The 17500-nt window shown below is 43.0% G+C and overlaps 1 protein-coding gene across 2 annotated transcripts in view; it reads left to right on the top strand.

Moving 5' to 3' along the window:
* The window catches only part of sema4c (sema domain, immunoglobulin domain (Ig), transmembrane domain (TM) and short cytoplasmic domain, (semaphorin) 4C), a 101970-nt gene that overhangs the window by 23544 nt on the left and 60926 nt on the right, over nucleotides 1-17500 (top strand). The window contains exon 2 of one of the 2 annotated variants that reach the window (XM_080050851.1): nucleotides 6888-7026. The gene's annotated coding sequence lies outside the window, so the exon portion shown is untranslated. Of the gene's footprint in view, nucleotides 1-6887; nucleotides 7031-17500 lie in introns of both variants that reach the window. The other variant, XM_080050852.1, reaches the window with a different exon arrangement.

Below are 17500 nucleotides of genomic sequence, written 5' to 3'. Positions count from 1 at the left end.
ATTTTGTGGGACAGAAGGCAGCAGCAGTGAGAGGAAAGCTAATGAAACAGGATATCCCCGCCTTTTGTTATATTCCTCAGGACAAGGAGAGAGAAAAGAAATCCCACTGGTTTTGACCTTTGAGTGAGTGTATAGAATCTGAGTATGCAGACGCCATTGTTCTTTATAGGGCCCACTCATGATCTGAGATGCTGCGTATATATGCACCCATAATGGATCAGGCTCCTTCAGGGACACAGTCTTTCGAGACTTCTATCACATATAATGCCAGGACTGATGCCGTGTAATTACAAAGATGCTTTTCTCACTGACGCCGACGCAGGTTTGAAAGTAAAGACGTTCTCCTCGATTAGCCCCGCTGGTTGTGAAACGTAGCTGTCGTGTTAATGTGTGTGTCATTGCACAGCTGCAGACGTCGGGACAACTTTCTTTCTGTTTTTCATGCACGCTTTATTCACCGGGCATTCATGTCTGACCTTTATCTGAGGTTTTTAACAGATTATCTTCAGTCAGTCAGTCATGACAGGCCATGACAAGTCGTAGAAAAATCCACTTTTTAAAGCAACCTTTCAGTATATTCTTATTTTAAAACACGACATTCACGCATATCGGTTGTTAAAAAAGGGCTGAATCTTTATTTCTTATTATAGAATAGTACAATCTACAGATGGACTGGCATTTAAGTTAAAGGAAACAGTATCTCATACTCTTCTTACAATATTCAAAGAGTAATAGTTATTGTTTATTTATTTAATACTTTTTTTTTACCATCTGTAGAAACAGATGTTAATTTCTTGCGTGGGTTTGTCACATGGGGGCACCTTTCACAGTACACAATATCATTAAAGCCATTTATATTGCAAACATATTCATCAGTGCAGCGTTAATAAAACTCCCAAGACAAGTTACAAATGGTAAAACAAACAAGGTGACGTACAGTAAATTGAGACTAATAGGTGAAACATCACTGGCATCAAGAAAATACATTTAATTTCTGGCCTGTATTCAGAAAGGAGCACTTTTTTGATCATTTTATTATCTGACTGTGTGTGCGGTGAGAACGGCAGAGAATAGGAGTGAACGGGGTCGGGTGAAAAAGCCCTGTATACTATGAAACATTGCTGTTCTGTGTGTGTGTGTGTGTGTGTGTGTGTGTGTGTGTGTGTGTGTGTGTGTGTGTGTGTGTGTGTGTGTGTGTGTGTGTGTGTGTGTGTGTGTGTGTGTGTGTGTGTGTGTGTGTGTGTGTGTGTGTGTGTGTGTGTGTGTGTGTGTGTGTGTGTGTGAGAGAGAGAGAGAGAGCCTCAACAGGAGGGATTTGTTTGGCTTTACTCCTTTATGAGACAAATATTGGAGTACGCTTTGTTGTGAGAAGGGCCAGTGCCCAAGCCAGTCCTTTACCATCACATCCTCTCACTTATATAAACAGTTGTCTCTTACAACACACACACGCTTACACACACTCATGCACACACACAAAGACTTCCCTACCTCCCGACCCATTCGCTCAATGCACTCATTCTAAAAAGGGGCTTTCCTGTTCTCGTGCACCCTTAAACTAAAAAAAACAGACTTTGACAATTTCTTTGTTTTACCATTGTCCATCTATTGTAGATATATTTGACAAACGTGAGCATTTGTTGGGCTGTTGTGCGTCCTCCCTCCCCGGTTCAGCTCAGGCACCAGGTGCTCAGTATGTTGTGTCCAGCGCGGCCGGGCACAGTGAGAATAATAATCACAGCTCCTCAGCTCAGCAAGCAATATCAGTTGGCAAAATCCCCCCCCCCCCCCACCCTCCCTCCCCCCAACGCAGGGCTCTGTCTCTGAGTCACACAGGAAATGAGTGGATGATAGTAGAAATTTTTCCCACTTCAGCCAGAAAACCAAAATGGCTATCAATTTTATCTGTCGGACACTTTTTTGTCACAGTGCAGAGACAATAGGAATTCAAAAGAGCTCCATCACACTGCCAAAAGGCTGGGTCTGACGGAGCGCAGTGCCACAGGCTTTGACAGCACCTGGGCACAGTCTGGGCTGCAGTTTACACAGTTCAGAGCTGGCAAAGCGGTGACTACTTTTTTCTCTAGTGCTTGAATTGTTGGAGCAGTCATGAAATATAAATAACAGAACGTTCACTGTCCTTATTAACAATGAGTGCGACCATTTTCCTTTTTATTTTCAATTATTCCTTTTCGCAATGATTTTCTTCGGGAGAGTTTTATTTCCCCATCTCTGTTTGAGAAGACGTTAAACCTCTAACAAGATCTGATAGAATGATGAAGGTATATTTTTTTTCAGATTCAGATTCTTCCCTGACCCCACAGCCAGGCTGGTGGAAGTCACTTTCAATACAGCATTTGAAGCTGTAGTTAATAGCTGGTTCCACACAGACAACAACAACAACAGACAATATACAAGAATTTTAGATCAAATAGCTTGTTTGTTATTCTAATAGCAATTAGCGTATAGCCTTAAGCTACTGTCCTCGAGCAGAAATAAGGAGTGGGTCAAATTGAAGCTATTCCCCTTTAAGGACTCATTTGGGATTTAAAAAGGTTGGAAAAATCTCTTCCTGTGTTTTTCCTTTATTTGGGGGTCCACGCTAATTATAAATGTTGGCAACATTAAAAGCATAATAAGTTGTAAATCAATTGATGTTAGTCCAGATCCTCTGGTGTCCTATTGCAGACGGCTATAATCATAATCAGTTAAATCATTTTGTTCCCATTCTGGCAACCATAACATTGCTCATACATACTTATGGCTTGCACCTGTTCTGTAAAGCTTTAGTCAATGTTTTATTCAAATAGATAAAGCTATAGTTACAACTCATAAAAGTGACACAAATTCATTCAATAATACATTTTAATAAATAAATGTAAAGTGTCCGGAATGACTTCTCTGTTAAAATGTCAATATCTATCACATCCCATGTCTCCTAAAGCCTATCAGAGGAACAGTTACACAAAGCAGACAAGATATTTCACAAACAGGGCCAGGCATGAAGAAGACAAATGCTAAACGGTTAGCTATATATCAGTCATTTCTATGCTACAACTGAATCATCAAACCTTCAGCTGAATATTGATTAATGACTCTCATGTGGGATCTGGGTGGGAATTGACTCTGCCGTGCCTCTGGGATGATAATGGCCTCGGCAAATGGCGACCACCTCTAATTTCAGTTTGTAAATCACAAGCTGTGAGTAATGGGTTCCACTTAAAGGGGTCAGGGTTTATGACTAAATCATTCTGGACGACAAAGACTGTAACTGTAGAGTAGAGCTTAAATTGCAGCAACCCTTGTTGGCTTTTTAAAATGGGTGCTAGTGGTGGTGGTGCTGTTAGAGGAATAGATGGGTTGATAAGGGAGTTGGAAGTTGCCTTTCATTGCTCAGATGCAGCTCTGACCGTGGCCAGATGTCCGCCAAGATGGAGTGTGTGTGTGTGTGTGTGTGTGTGTGTGTGTGTGTGTGTGTGTGTGTGTGTGTGTGTGTGTGTGTCCGCGTATTTCTGTGTGGGTCGTCATCCAGGTTTTTTTCCGAAGAGTGCTCCGCTCTAATAGGCACTGGCAGGCATTTTGTTGGGCTTTATTGCCACATGCCTCATCCAATCCGGCCGCTGATTAGAGCTGCCATTACTGGCTCACACACACACACACACACACAACCACAACCACACACACACGCACACACACACACACACACAAGTGCGCAGGAAGACTTACAACCAGGAGGACCCACACACACTTTGGCACAAGCTCAAAGCCCGGGCCTTTGCATGCGATTAGCAGCATCCCATTGCGTTGTCTTGTGCGATGATCAAAGGGAGCCCAAAGTTGTGCTCTTGTCGAGCCAGATTGGAGGAAGTGTCGGTTACATCGTCACCCATCCTTTATTCTGCTCATCAGGGTGCTGTCGGCGTAGACAATGTCAAATTTGGTGCAAAGCAATTAAAGGCTCGAGGCTGTCACAATTGGGCCTGATATAGGGGAGGGCTCATTTAGTGGCAATGCACAGGCAAACACATCAACACGCATTCAGCCACGGATCCACACTCACACGGGTATACAGCACATCCACCCACCCACCCACCCACACACACACACACACACACACACACACACACACACACACACACACACACACACACACAAACATTTACAATAAGCATGCAGGCGATTAGCTTGGAAAGTGCAGGTTTAAACTGTTAGTCATTGCTGATTCATGAGCGGCTGGCCGGCTTCCACACAGCTACTCACTGTGCTGCCTTTCAAACACACAGGCAGCCAGCAGCTGGATGTGTGTGTGTGTGTGTGTGTGTGTGTGTGTGTGTGTGTGTGTGTGTGTGTGTGTATATGTGTGTGTGCGTGCGTGTGTTGTGTGTGTGCGTGCAGGTGTTGTTGAAATCCTGCTTTTTTTAACAAGACCACTCTGCTCCCCTTCCAGTCCACCCCTCTTCCTCCTTTTTGGCCTTGCGTGTGTGTTTTGGAAGTATGTGTGTGTGTGTGTGTGTGCGCGCGTGTCGATTTTGTGTAGTCGTGCATGCGTATTTGTGTGCGTATGTGTGTGTTTGTGTGTAGCCTTGCAGGGTTTTGGCAGCTGTGTTCTCCTGGATGAAGCCAATGGAAAGCTGAGGTCTGGATGACTTACTTATTTAGGAAAAAAATCCACCAGAGACGGCCAGTAACGCTGCTGCTGTGCTGTCACATAGTCAGAGTGTATGTGTGTGTGTGTGTGTGTGTGTGTGTGTGTGTGTGTGTGTGTGTGCGTGTGCGTGTGCGTGTGTGTGTGTGTGTGTTTGAGTTCACCCAGCCCCTATAGGTAACCCAGCCAGTGGCCTCAGTAGCGTATAGCAGTATATTTCATTTTTGGAGATTCTTTTCACCCCCCCTAACAGACTTTAAAGTTATTCTTAAAGCTACAGCAGACACGCCACCAGTTCAGTCCCCGGTGGAGACACTCACCGAAGGGTTAAACGCTCTACCAGAAGCCAGCTAACACACACATACACACACACACACACACACACACACACACACACACACACACACACACACTAACACACACACACTCTCTTATGTTGAGTCACTCACAGCCTTGCGGTTCCTCATTATGTCCAAATTCGCTCTTTTCAGCACATTTAATAAAACTAACTCGATTTTGTCAGACCGGCCATCAAATAGGGTTTGGGCTTTTTATGTAACCTGCTTTTTATGTCTCTCGCAACCATCAGAAGAGCATTTATCCCGTCTGTGGGTGCTCTCCTCCTTTAGAAAAAGCACGTCGATTCACATTGTCAATGCCCATTAAAAAATAAACATGAAGGATTAAATGGTCTTTTATGGGTGAGGGAAATGTTTCTACCTCTTTTGATTAATAAGCAATCCAAAAAGCTATTGCGTGCTTTGTCACGCGGGTTGGAACAGGGATGTTTTTCTAAGCCTATGAAAATACGTAGAGAGAACTTTCAATTGACATCAATGGGCATCATGCCAATTATACAAATATGCCCAAAGTTCTAAATAAAAGACGTTTTCCCAACATTTTGATTTCCTTTTTTATTAGATTTATTTTGTGTGCAATCAATAGAGGTCTGTTGAACATGGTAGCGTTTCCAGGCGATACAGTGCAGCGCGGAGAGTAGCTGAGTTTCCAGTGACTGCTTTATTGACAGCTGAGAGTGAACTATGATGGTGTCGGAGGTTTTTGCTGTTGCCTTTGTATGCTCCCTCTGTGTAACACTAGCCGGGGCCCATACTTTACACACGGTATCTGCCTGGCCCTCCGAGCGCTCATTGTGATGAGTGAGCCATTGATGTTGACATGAATCTTGTAGACTTCTTCACACACACACACACGCACGCACACACACACACACACACACACACACACACACACACACACATACACACACACACACACACACACACACACACACACACACACACACAAACACATACACTGGCTGAGACTTGGCAGTTAGTTATGTGATCTGCAGTGTGAACCCTGAGATCCATTGAATTGGAGCCTTAAGGGTTGAAGTGTGTGTGGGTGGATGTGCATTTCAGAGTCTATCATAATGAGCAGTAAAAATGTGTGTACATTTTTATGTTTTTATAATATGAAACAATGTTTTTAATGCATTTGTCCTTAATAAAGAAATAATAATAAAAAATGTGGCGCATGAGTGAATGCCACTGACCATCAACAGAGAGCTGGAGGGTCCAAAATGGATGAAACTATTGTAGCTCGAAAGCCATCTTAAATCATCCACTTTTATATAAGCTTCCTTTGTGCTTTCTGCTCCACAAACGATGGATGGTAAAAATACATATTTTGCTAAAACTTTGTGAACGCTAATTTTTGTGACTGACTAGCTAGCTAGCCTGTTCCATGGCTGTCACGTGTGTTAGCAGTTAGCTTGCCTGCTACAGTAGTTCACCAACAAGCCAAGTGAGTAGGCCTATATTCCCAAGTTTGTAGAACGACATGTTTCACATAGACCATCAATGTATTTCACTGTGCCACATTATTCTGTGACTAAGCTTGTAATGTTTCTATGTATGTGTGGTTTTTCTGTGTGTGTGTGTGTGTGTGTGTGTGTGTGTGTGTGTGTGTGTGTGTGTGTGTGTGTGTGTGTGTGTGTGTGTGTGTGTGTTCATCTCGCACAGTTGTTTGCAAAGTGAGTGTAGGCCTACTTATGAGTGGGTGCTAGGTCTTCTCTGCGAGAGAGAGAGAGAGAGAGAGAGAGAGAGAGAGAGAGAGAGACATTAAAATAATTAGAACAGTCTTGCCAATCTCCTGTGGATAATGTGCACACACTCACAATCCTCCGCCCCCGTCACTCATTACCCTTCTCTCTTTCTTTTCTTCTGTTCATCTCCTTTAGACCAATGTGACCTTCATCTGAGCCGAGTGTGTGTCTCTATTCAACATTCACAGAGAAGACGAGAGGCAACAAAACAAATCAAAACTGATCAGGAGGTTAAGAAGAAAGCACACCGACGCGCGAGGGAGGAGAAGAAAAAGTAAGTAAGTAAGAAAGTAACAACATAACAAAGGGTGGAGAAGAAAACGACAGCAGCATCTTTTCTGCCTCCTCTGAAAGCTCCCTAAGCACACAGGAGAGAGGAGAACAGTGCAAGGAACGGAGAAAGGGATATTGGGTGGGGATGGGGGGATATGTAAAATGAGAAGAGTATCAAAAGAGATAAGGAAGTATGAATATGAGGAGGTAAGGGGAAGCCATAAAGAGGGGGAAGGGTGGTTGGGAGTCGTCATAAAAGGATGTAGACAATACAGGCATATTCAGGTAGCCTACCCCCCCTAGAAACAAATTATTCTGATGCGAGACAAAGAGAAAAGAAGAGAGAGAGACGCTATGATGGGGAGATGAAGAAAAAAAGCAAACAAAAGAAAAGGGGAAAAAGGAAGAACAAGTGGAATATGGGTAGAATGTGGGATTTTAATGGGATTTTTCATAAAGGTGGAGTCGACATTTTGGAGAGAGCATGATGTCAAAATCACTTTTTGTCGTAAATCAGTGAATATCTCCTCACAATACCACAATACCTGTCCGTTAATAGACAGTTGTATTAACACTGGATATGTGTGTAGCCAATTGTGAGGAGATGTTCATTGATTTTGACAAAAAGTGATTTGGACAACAAAAGTTCTCCTAAATTGCTGACTCCGCCACCTTTAACAGACATGCTGAGGATTGGGGGTGTGAGAGTATGTGCATGTGTGCGAGAAGCTCACACCTTATTTATTCCCATTGTGTTTGTGTTTGTGTTGGTGAAAGTGCGCAGAATGTAAAGTTAGGCTAAGGCTTACCCCGTAATTAATTGTGTGATTGAATTGCATTCATTTACATCTAATCGTGAAGTGTATGTGTGGATGCATAAAATTACAAGGCTGTAATTCCCACTCCTCCACTTTAACTCTAACTTGCTCACTTAAAAATCTCCCCAGTGTGTGACAGTTGCACCTCTTAAATTCAAATGAGACCCTCTCAAGCTGTCTACATGCTTCCCTAACCATCTGATTGGTGGATCCTGGAGGAAGACCTGCAGACATTACTCAGGGTTCGAAAAAAACTACTGAAAACCAAAACCAATTACAGGACCCCAGGGTAAACAATTAGCTGTTGGCCTCATCGAACCCCCTTTTTGTGGTAATTTGGTTTACTAAATTGAATTCAGAAACTTGCACCAGGTCAATTATGACACAGAGCCTTTCTACAAGATGAAGTGAATTGGACAGGGTATGATGCAGGACAATAGTTAAAGGAATTGTTCAACATTTCAAGAAATAAGCCAATGTGCTCTCTTGCCGAGAGTTAGAACAAAAATACCACTGAGTTCAACATGAAACTGGAGACAGCAGACACTTAGCTAGCGTGGCTTTCAGACTTGAAACAGGGGGGAAACAGCTAGCTAAAAGACCACTAATTAATGCAAAGTGTAAACACAACAAGCTGTGGTTTTTTTGGGGGGTGTGGCTTATGTGCCTGACTATTTATTGGCTGGGAACTGTGACTTCCTGGAGTCTCCTCTGTTTGCCTTGCAACAACACTTGAGGCTCTTTCCCCGTTATGGTCAGCTATAGCACCTCCTTGTTGATTGTGCACATATACTGTAGGTATGAAAGTGGTGCCGCAAACCAACAGAAACTAAATGAATACAGGGTCTAGTACCCATTTAAAAAAGGATACAATATTTGATCTATATTTCGTTTAAAGCGGATACGAGTAACATTTAAATATCTTTTAAACAACCTCATGTTTCCTCTGATAATCATAAATTACCTTTAACAGCAAACGAGACCATCAGTGCAAAGAAAGACGTTTTTATATAGTTTTTATTACTGCTTTTGGTCTGGTCGCACACCCAGTCCGATTTTCGGTTCGCTCGTGCAGGCTCTATGGTCACATATCCGTATTGGTTGCAGATTTCAGTGTGGCGCTGCAACGCGATTTGAGAAGCCTATCCCTCCAGGTGAGGGAAGGGGAGCGGGAGCCTTGTTTGAGACAGTTATTTGTCGTCATAAATGACTGATAACGGGGCTGAACCATCAAAGAAAAAAAAGAGAATGCAATGAAGAAAAGCGAAAAGGGAGAGTGAGTGATAGGCGGGCGGGAGGACGTTGCCAAGCAACGTGTATACAATTTCACGAGAGCGAAACTAGACTGCTAAATGAATGAGCGGTTGGTACTAACACAAAGTTTGCTTTGCTTCACCATCATCAGATAACCATTATCTGAAATAGTCATAATTTACATCAACAACACAAACACATTACCTCATCGTGATCCATAGTCTACTAACTGCCGTCTCTCATTCATTCGCTTTCTGTGAGGACACAGCTCCGTGAGAGAGAGAGTAGTTAGGTGACGCTGCTGAATCAACTCATTGCAAGCAGGTGTGTGTAGGCTACTGACTGGCATTAGTTGATGCAGTGTCAAAACCACTCTCACGGAGCCGAAAAGAGTCCTCACACTTTCAACACACGAACATGCACTATATTGCGCCCTTCTCAGTCCACGCTCACGCGCCTGGCACGAGCATTTGCGACAGCGGGCGTCGTAAAAATACTACCGCTTTTGTCCAAAGGGGACGCCAACGTGCCATCTTACTCGTAGTGCCTTTAATTGTGAAAAGATGCTATAAAACAGATAAGGTAGTGAAGGGGCAGTGTTCTTTTTAGTACATATTTTAAACACTTCTTATTATTAGGTATATAAAAGACCATCAAGGAAACTAGATTCACTATTTCAATCGCTTTTTCTGATTTCTCTTCCATTATTTCGAAAGCAAAAGCCATTTTGATTATGACTCTGTGTACAGATTGTGTCAAACAGTCACGTCTGAAGCCCAGCTCTTTGATGGCTACTGCTAAACTATACTGTTATTATCCATACCCATCACTCCATTGTGCTCCCTTTGTGAAACCAAAGCTGTGCCCTTGTCATAGTAGGACACTGGATATCACTGTGTGATGTGTCTCAGGCAAGAAGTGGTCATCTGTTCAAAGTGTTTGATGAAGGGCGTGTGTTGTCCGTTGGGCTGGTAGCTCTGGGAGGTTTTATTAAATTATATCCGATTGTTTTTAAAAGTCACTTCTATCCAAATATCCAACTGCAGATTACAGAAGGGTGTGCACTAAATACACACACACACACACACACGCACGCACGCACACACAGACACACACACACACACACACACACACACACACACACACACACACACACAAACACAGTGTGCCGACACCATTAACCAATCCATGGAACACATTCACACACATAAACAGATGGGGCGTGAAAAAAACACCCTCAGGCAATGTTGCTCTATTTCATCAATGCATATTTTTCTCTTCAAGTATGTGTGTTTCTCTCTCTAACACACACACACACTATAACAATGCACGTACACTGCACTCTCTCTAATAACTCTCTCTCTCTCTCTCTCACCTTCTCCCTATCTGGGTCTCTCACAGTGTGGGCTTATCTGTGTGAGGATATTGGTTGCCGATCATAAATGGCTTTGCTCTGACAGGGTGCCATCACAACCAGCAAAGGTAGCGTGGGGATGGAAATTGGAGTGTGTGTGTGTGTGTGTGTGTGTGTGTGTGTGTGTGTGTGTGTGTGTGTGCTTGCGTGTGGCGAGAAAGGGGGGTAGTGAGGGGGACATGACAGGGAGAGATAGAGAGAGCGATAGAAGGAGAGGCAGAGGGAAATGCAAGAAAGATAAGGGCGGAAGGTTGTGTACATCAAGGCAGCGTGGCAGGTGTGCGGATAGAAAATGCATTGCACTCAAATGGACGGCCCCCCCATAGGCACCCAATCACAATGCAAGAACTGCTGAAGCAACCCTCCACATTGAGGTACATGTAATACAACACAACACCAGCTATACAGGGTTTGGTCAAACAGCAGCCAAGACATTTACATGGGTCCGCTGCAGAAAAAAAGGAAGGCCTTTTTATTTGAAACAAGCTTATGTCTAATCTTGCCTCTTTTTTTTATGTATATTTGAGTATACTCCCCTTCATCTGCTCTGCTCCTGTGGTTTGAATTAGCTATGCAAACTCAACCTATCCTCCGTGTATTCTTTTTTTCTCATGATAAATTCAGTACAATGTTCAAAAGCATCGACTCAACATCACAGTCATATAAGCACTTGCCGGTTTTTTCTTTTCCAACAGAAGCACTGCCTGCTGTTCTTTGGTTCACCGTGAGGCTACAGCATAAAGTTCTCTCTCTCTCTCTCTCTCTCTCTCTCTCTCTCTCTCTCTATCTGTCTCTCTTTCTTTATCTCTCTCTCTCTCTCTCTCTTTCTTTCTCTCTCTCTATTTTTTTTTTTTACTTTTAATGTTGTAAAAGATGAAGTTACACAGAGGAAGTCTCTGCACACGACCAAAAATGACTTTCGGCACATAAGCCATCATCAAGCGACCACATATGTCTTTTTACATTTGTGCTTGGAGATCAAAATTAATGTACAACCACCGCTTTGTTGGACAGTTTCATCCAAACTATATTGTCCATGATATTCAGTACTTCCTACAACAGTATTTCATAATAAAGGCCTCCGTGTATGGTAGAAATGTTCTATACGCCTAACAAGGTAAATAAATAAAAAAACACAGAAGTAGGAGAGAGATTGGAATTATTAATTAATTACAAGCCCAGAGCGGCAGATTGACGAGCGTCACGTTGTTGTACTGATGGAATTAGCACTGCGGTTATGTTTGCCGCGTTGGAATGCTTTCAGGGTTATGAATCACATCGGCCATTATTTGAGTAATTGCCTTCCTTTGAGATTTACAACATATCACCTTTGCTGCAGTAAACATGCCTCTGTTGCTGCCAGTTCTGAGTAGAAAAAACAAACACACACACACACACACACACACACACACACACACACCGGTGTTATGGCGAGATCTGCACCATAGCTCTAAGGGAAACTAGACGCCATTGTAGTGATATTAAGGCAACATTCTGTATACAAAATATATAATCTTCTTTGTGGTGTTCATCAATGATGAGAGATATTTGGATTTTAGATGTGGAAAAAATTCATTTTGGGTGTTAGATTCCCTTTGTCAAAGAGGACTAACTAAAGTATGCTGTGTGCTGATAAAACCATTATTACATGTGTGAATTTCACACCAGGTAGCCAAAGTGACTCAAAATATCCAGAAATACAGTCACAGTGGGAATGTATTACTAGGCAAAGTAGTATTTATAAAAGGTAGATGCATGCAATTCAATGTTGGGCAGGCACACAGCACAATGTCAATGCATTATACGAGAAAGGAGTAGCCTATTTATAAAGTTAAGGTGCATGCAATTGTCGGCAGGCATGCATATCTGGGCATAACATCGGCAGGTTCCCCTCCGTCAGGTTTGATGAGGGGGGACCAGTGTGAAGCTGCTGCATCTTGCATTCCTCTGTCCTCTCTCTCTCTCTCTCTCCCAGCAGCAGCAACGGTCCTTGTCTCTCTATCGATCCCATCTTATCTTCCCGTAAACCTGGACCTGTTTTCCTCTCTCTCTCCTGCTCGCCTGGCCGCCTCCTAGCCTGCCTCTCCTCCTCCCTCCTCATTCGCTATCGATCCATCCGAGTGTTCAACAAAGTGAGAGAGTCTCTGGCTGCTCGCATATCGCTTTTCCCTCCTAATGGCCACAATCAGGCTTCTAATAGACCCTGGGTTAGAGCATACAGGGGGCCTGCCACTCTCTTCCCTATACTCCTCTCACCTTTCACTTCCACCACCCTGTCTTCACTTAAAAGAAAAAAAAAGATCTTGCCTGCACTGGACCTGTTTGTCTGCCAGGTGCATTTCTTAGCTGATGACCGTTGATTTGGCTAACTGATCCAATAGCTGTCGTCTGCAGTTTTTCTTTATACATTTATTCACCCACCACCAAGGGAAAGGATTTGGATTCTGCTGAGTGTGCACACTCTTCTTCACAAGTGTCCTGCTTTGCATTTTGTCTTTTCTGGAATGCACATTCATTCCCTGGGAGCTGCCCCAGTACGACCACAGTCTGCTAAATGTGGCCACTGGGAGCTGCCCAGTATACTAAAAAGCTCAAGTATTTTATTCTCACGGAGGCCTTTAGCAGTCAGGGTGGGACGTTAGAATAGTCTAGCTGGGTTGAGTGCCTTGCTCAAGGGCACTTTTATTGTAAGTAGTCAGGGGAAAGTGTCTCTCACTGTTTTCCTTTACAACTCTCGCTTGCCTTCCAGGGATTACTGGCCTATAAGTGAAAAGTAAAAGAGCAAAGGAAAGAATAAAAGTGCAAGCTTGAATGGGCAATAGATTTTTGATAAAACAATCCTTTGATGTTTGTTGTACCGGTACTTGGTCAAACATAAATATCTCTATGTATGTGTGCTTGCATGCATAATGTATGTCTTCTATATAATATATGTGTGCAGCATTTACATTCAGTATGTAAATGTGCACCAAGAAACAAACGGTGTTAGTTCAAACTAATTGTAGTTTGAGTTAATACTGAAAACATGCTCATATTGTGTCAAGTGTGTGTGTGCACCTTAGGATACAAACAGGAAAAGCCTATACGCTTAAAGGATAGTGTTGTATATGTACTGTATATAGAGAGCAATTATATATTGTATTCTTTATTAATTATACTTGTTTCTGTTTTTCTTTTTTACATTTAAGGGTCCCCAGATTTGGGCCTTGTAGAATTTAGGCACAGAGGTAAACTGGGATGCAGAGCGTGTTGTCACAATAGTAAGACAACAATCATTTTAATTAACACATTATTGTAGAAACAGCTTTGTAAAAAAAAAGCAATATGCCAGCAACAATTTAATCAATCTGCAAGAAAAATGAGACACTTTTCCTCTTGCAGTTGACGCCAGGCTCCCAGAATTGAGCAACTATTGATTAGTGCAATGTCACAGTGTGAACAATAGGAATGATTCGCAGTCAAGAGAGCATTTCAGGTCAAATCCCTATGCCATTTACTGCCTTTTAGTTTCGAGGGATGTGGCTGTGCTCGTGTGATGTTCCATAAAAAATAGTCCCTGATGCTCAACAAATCCCAGGGCAGAGCCACAGATGCACAACATCAGCTTAAACACGAACACACGTTGAGAGAGAAACATTCGACATAAATCTAAATGCTAATAGCGACGGTGGCAGCTGCTGGGGAGGTGGACAGAGTTAAACGTGCCGAGAGCAGCTATGGCGGTGGAGTGTGTAACAGCCAAGATTGCAGCGCTCAGTGTTGATACATGAAGAATGTTTCGAGAAATGCTTATATGGAGCGTCTATAGTGTTTGGGATAGGTTGCTGCCTATAGATGTGTTTTGGATGGGGGTACGGAACACACTTCTATAAAACAACTTCCAAGTCAAATGCAAAGCTCCACTGGATAGCTGTAATACTAGATAAACATACAAATACGCCCACTGCACATCCCTGAACTATATAGTAACTTTAACATGAAAGCCTCAGTCCACAAAGGCACTCTGACCCTCAACATTTACACTACAAGCGCTCGGGTCTTTGCCTTTCAGGCCTGCCTTTTTTCCTCTATCGGCCGTCCTTCTATTCATCTCTCTGTCTGTGAACCCACACCCACACACACACACTCCAACCCACCCGATCCTGCCTGAGGTTGTGTGTGTGGGCTGTTTTCTATAGGAGTCCAGCTAGGTGTAACCTTTCTGCCCAGTGGCACCTCACTGAGTTCCAGGGCTCTGGGCTCACAGCGTGGACTCCTGACCTCTTCTCCCAGAAAGAAAGCGCCAAGGAAAGGACGGAGGGAGTGGGTGGTTAGCGAAGGAGCGCTACCGGACAATTAGCCCCCCTAGGAGCGTAGTAGAAGGTGGCTTCCCCACAGCAAGGGATAATACTGTAAGAGACTGGCAGCCAAAACAATAGGGAGATGAGATGAGTGTTTGCGTGGGCGTGTGTGTGTGTGTGTGTGTGTGTGTGTGTGTGTGTGTGTGTGTGTGTGTGTGTGTGTGTGTGTGTGTGTGTGTGTGTGTGTGCGTGTGTGCGTGTGTGTGCGTGTGTGCGTGTGTGTGTGTGTGTGTGTGTCATAGTGTTTTGCATTCACTCACCCAGCGGTTGTTGTTGCCAAAATGAGACAGTATACATCAGGTGCCCACAGGCGTCAATAAGACCGTTTCTATTATTCAGAGCTGAATTGATTGAGTGAGAAAGTTTGTTTTCTAGAAAAAGAGAGAGACATTTGAGTGATTTGATTAGTGCACTGGTGGTGTGTGATGAGCAGGTTGCAAGAGGTGTGTGTAGTTGTGTATAGGACATGTGATGAAGCATTTGTTTTATGTTGTGTGCAGTGTACCTGTGTAGTCCATATTTAGAAGGAAAAAAAATGTGAAAGACAATCCCCTCCACAAAAGAGGTTAAAAAATAACAGTTCAAGGGGTTGAAACTAACCTTGCCTTAAGATACAGTTAAGCTAACCAGCTAACGACATTTCCACCATAAATTGAATCAGAAAAGGCACAAATTGCTGCAGAAAAATTCATAGAATGCAGGAAATGAATTGATTGAAGCTCAAAATGATCTGGGAGAGGAACCCCAGACCCATCCCAATGTTCAAACGAAACCTGCGCCCATATACATGTAGTAGCCTATACTGTATGAGTGCAGCATACATATTCAGCAAGTAAGAGTAGGCCAACTCCATTAAACAGTATGGTCTCAATCCATTTGTGTGTCCTGTGTGTGAGTGCTGGTCGTGAGCCAGCCCGTTGCCTGGAGCAAGGCTGATCGACCTTTGTCGACCTGGGATCAGGGGCGGCACACACACACACACACACACACACACACCTACACTCATGACTGTGCGCTGGTGACAGGTCAGAGCATTATCCCAGCATCCCCCTGGCCTGCACATGGGGGACAGTGAGGGGTCGGGGCGGAGCAGAGTGCACGTGGGTTTTTACCATTTCTGGCTGCGCTCGTGTGCGCTCATCAGAAACAGCATACGGCCGGCTGACAGCACGAGGTCGACCGCAGGGGGAAAAAGGGAGGGGAGGGGGGAAACACAGACAGTGTGTCTGCCCACACGTACAGGGACTAACCTGGTTATTGTTGGCTTTCACAGGAAATCTTATTACTTAAATGTCAGGCAAAGAAAGAAAACAGGTTCGCAAAATCGGGTTAAAGAATTAAGATATGTCTGGCTGGATGCTGCTGGACTGGGATCCTCTCAATGACACAAACATGTTCTCTTTGCCCTTTTCAATAATATATTATTACAGTGAGAATAGCTCCAACAAGCAAAGACATCTGAGTAAACATTCGGCTGACCACGCTCCTCAAATGGGCATACTGTGATTCATTCTGATGGATACATAATTAGATGTTGATAAAGAAGAAGCTTGATAACCATGCGTTTTTTCCATTTTTCATATTTATTTTGACATGTTGTTTTTGCTGTTTGGAATGCTTATTTCCTAACCAGTCAGTGGTAAACCCACATATCCATCTTGTTAACTTCCTATTCAATCGACAAGCCAGCTTTAAAAACGTTTATCTTAAAATGTATCATGCTGATCACATATTAATTTTGATTTACTACTGTAGTTACTAGTTATTTGTGTACGTCAATTTACATTATCCTGTATAAAGTCAATCTCATACAGGCTAAGAAACATTTTTATAGCAATTTCTTCTTGCTTTCCGAAACAGGGATTGACACAGTTGTTTTTAACTTATTTTGTTGTGTATCATTATAAATGTGAGAATACAGTATATCATATCATATCATATCAGTATAAGTGTGCTGACATCATTTCAAACTATATTTCATGAAGTCCATATTTTAACCGAGTGGAAAATGGAAAAAACACAACATGACCAAATCTGCCTGATTGAGTTCTTTTAACCAGAGGCTTATGAGTGATCTGCAGTTGTGATTAGCTGGAATGTAAGCTGGTTTCAGATCATGTCTGCAAAGGGATTTAGATCTCATATATTGTTGATAAGACTATATCGTGTCGGCAAACAGTTCCCTATTTACACGGCTAGCAAATACGAAGCAATATAAACAGTCACTTGGAATTGCGTTTGTCGCCACCTGATTAATGTTATAGTCCAATATGCTTTGGTTTCCACCATCCTGAGGGAAATATTTGAATGTTTCAAGGTTGATGAAAAAAAAAGAGGAACTAAACCATAGAAACTAAAGGGAACTGCAAAGCCTGTGAACATTCTCTGTGAATGTATCACTTCCAGGGGCCCTTTTTCAAGTTATATAGCCAATTGAAATGGTCAAAATTGGGATGAACTACCGTGGGAGCATTTTACTGAGAGTTCAATAGCAGCAAAAAAGAAAATATATCTCCATATATAACTGCTTCCACTCCCCCAGATGTTTTGGTGTAAGATCTGCTTCCATCAGGCGTGCGGTCACCGCCACAGACCAAAAGCACAGATGGTCTCGGCGCTGCTTCCCGATTAGCTGGACAGTCAGTCTCT

Source organism: Ammodytes marinus (genome assembly GCF_949987685.1).
Source record: "Ammodytes marinus genome assembly, chromosome: 2".
In the NCBI taxonomy this organism is placed as follows: Eukaryota; Metazoa; Chordata; class Actinopteri; order Uranoscopiformes; family Ammodytidae; genus Ammodytes; species Ammodytes marinus.
Note: the sequence above shows the minus strand (reverse complement) of the source record. Positions and strands in the feature narration are given on the sequence as shown.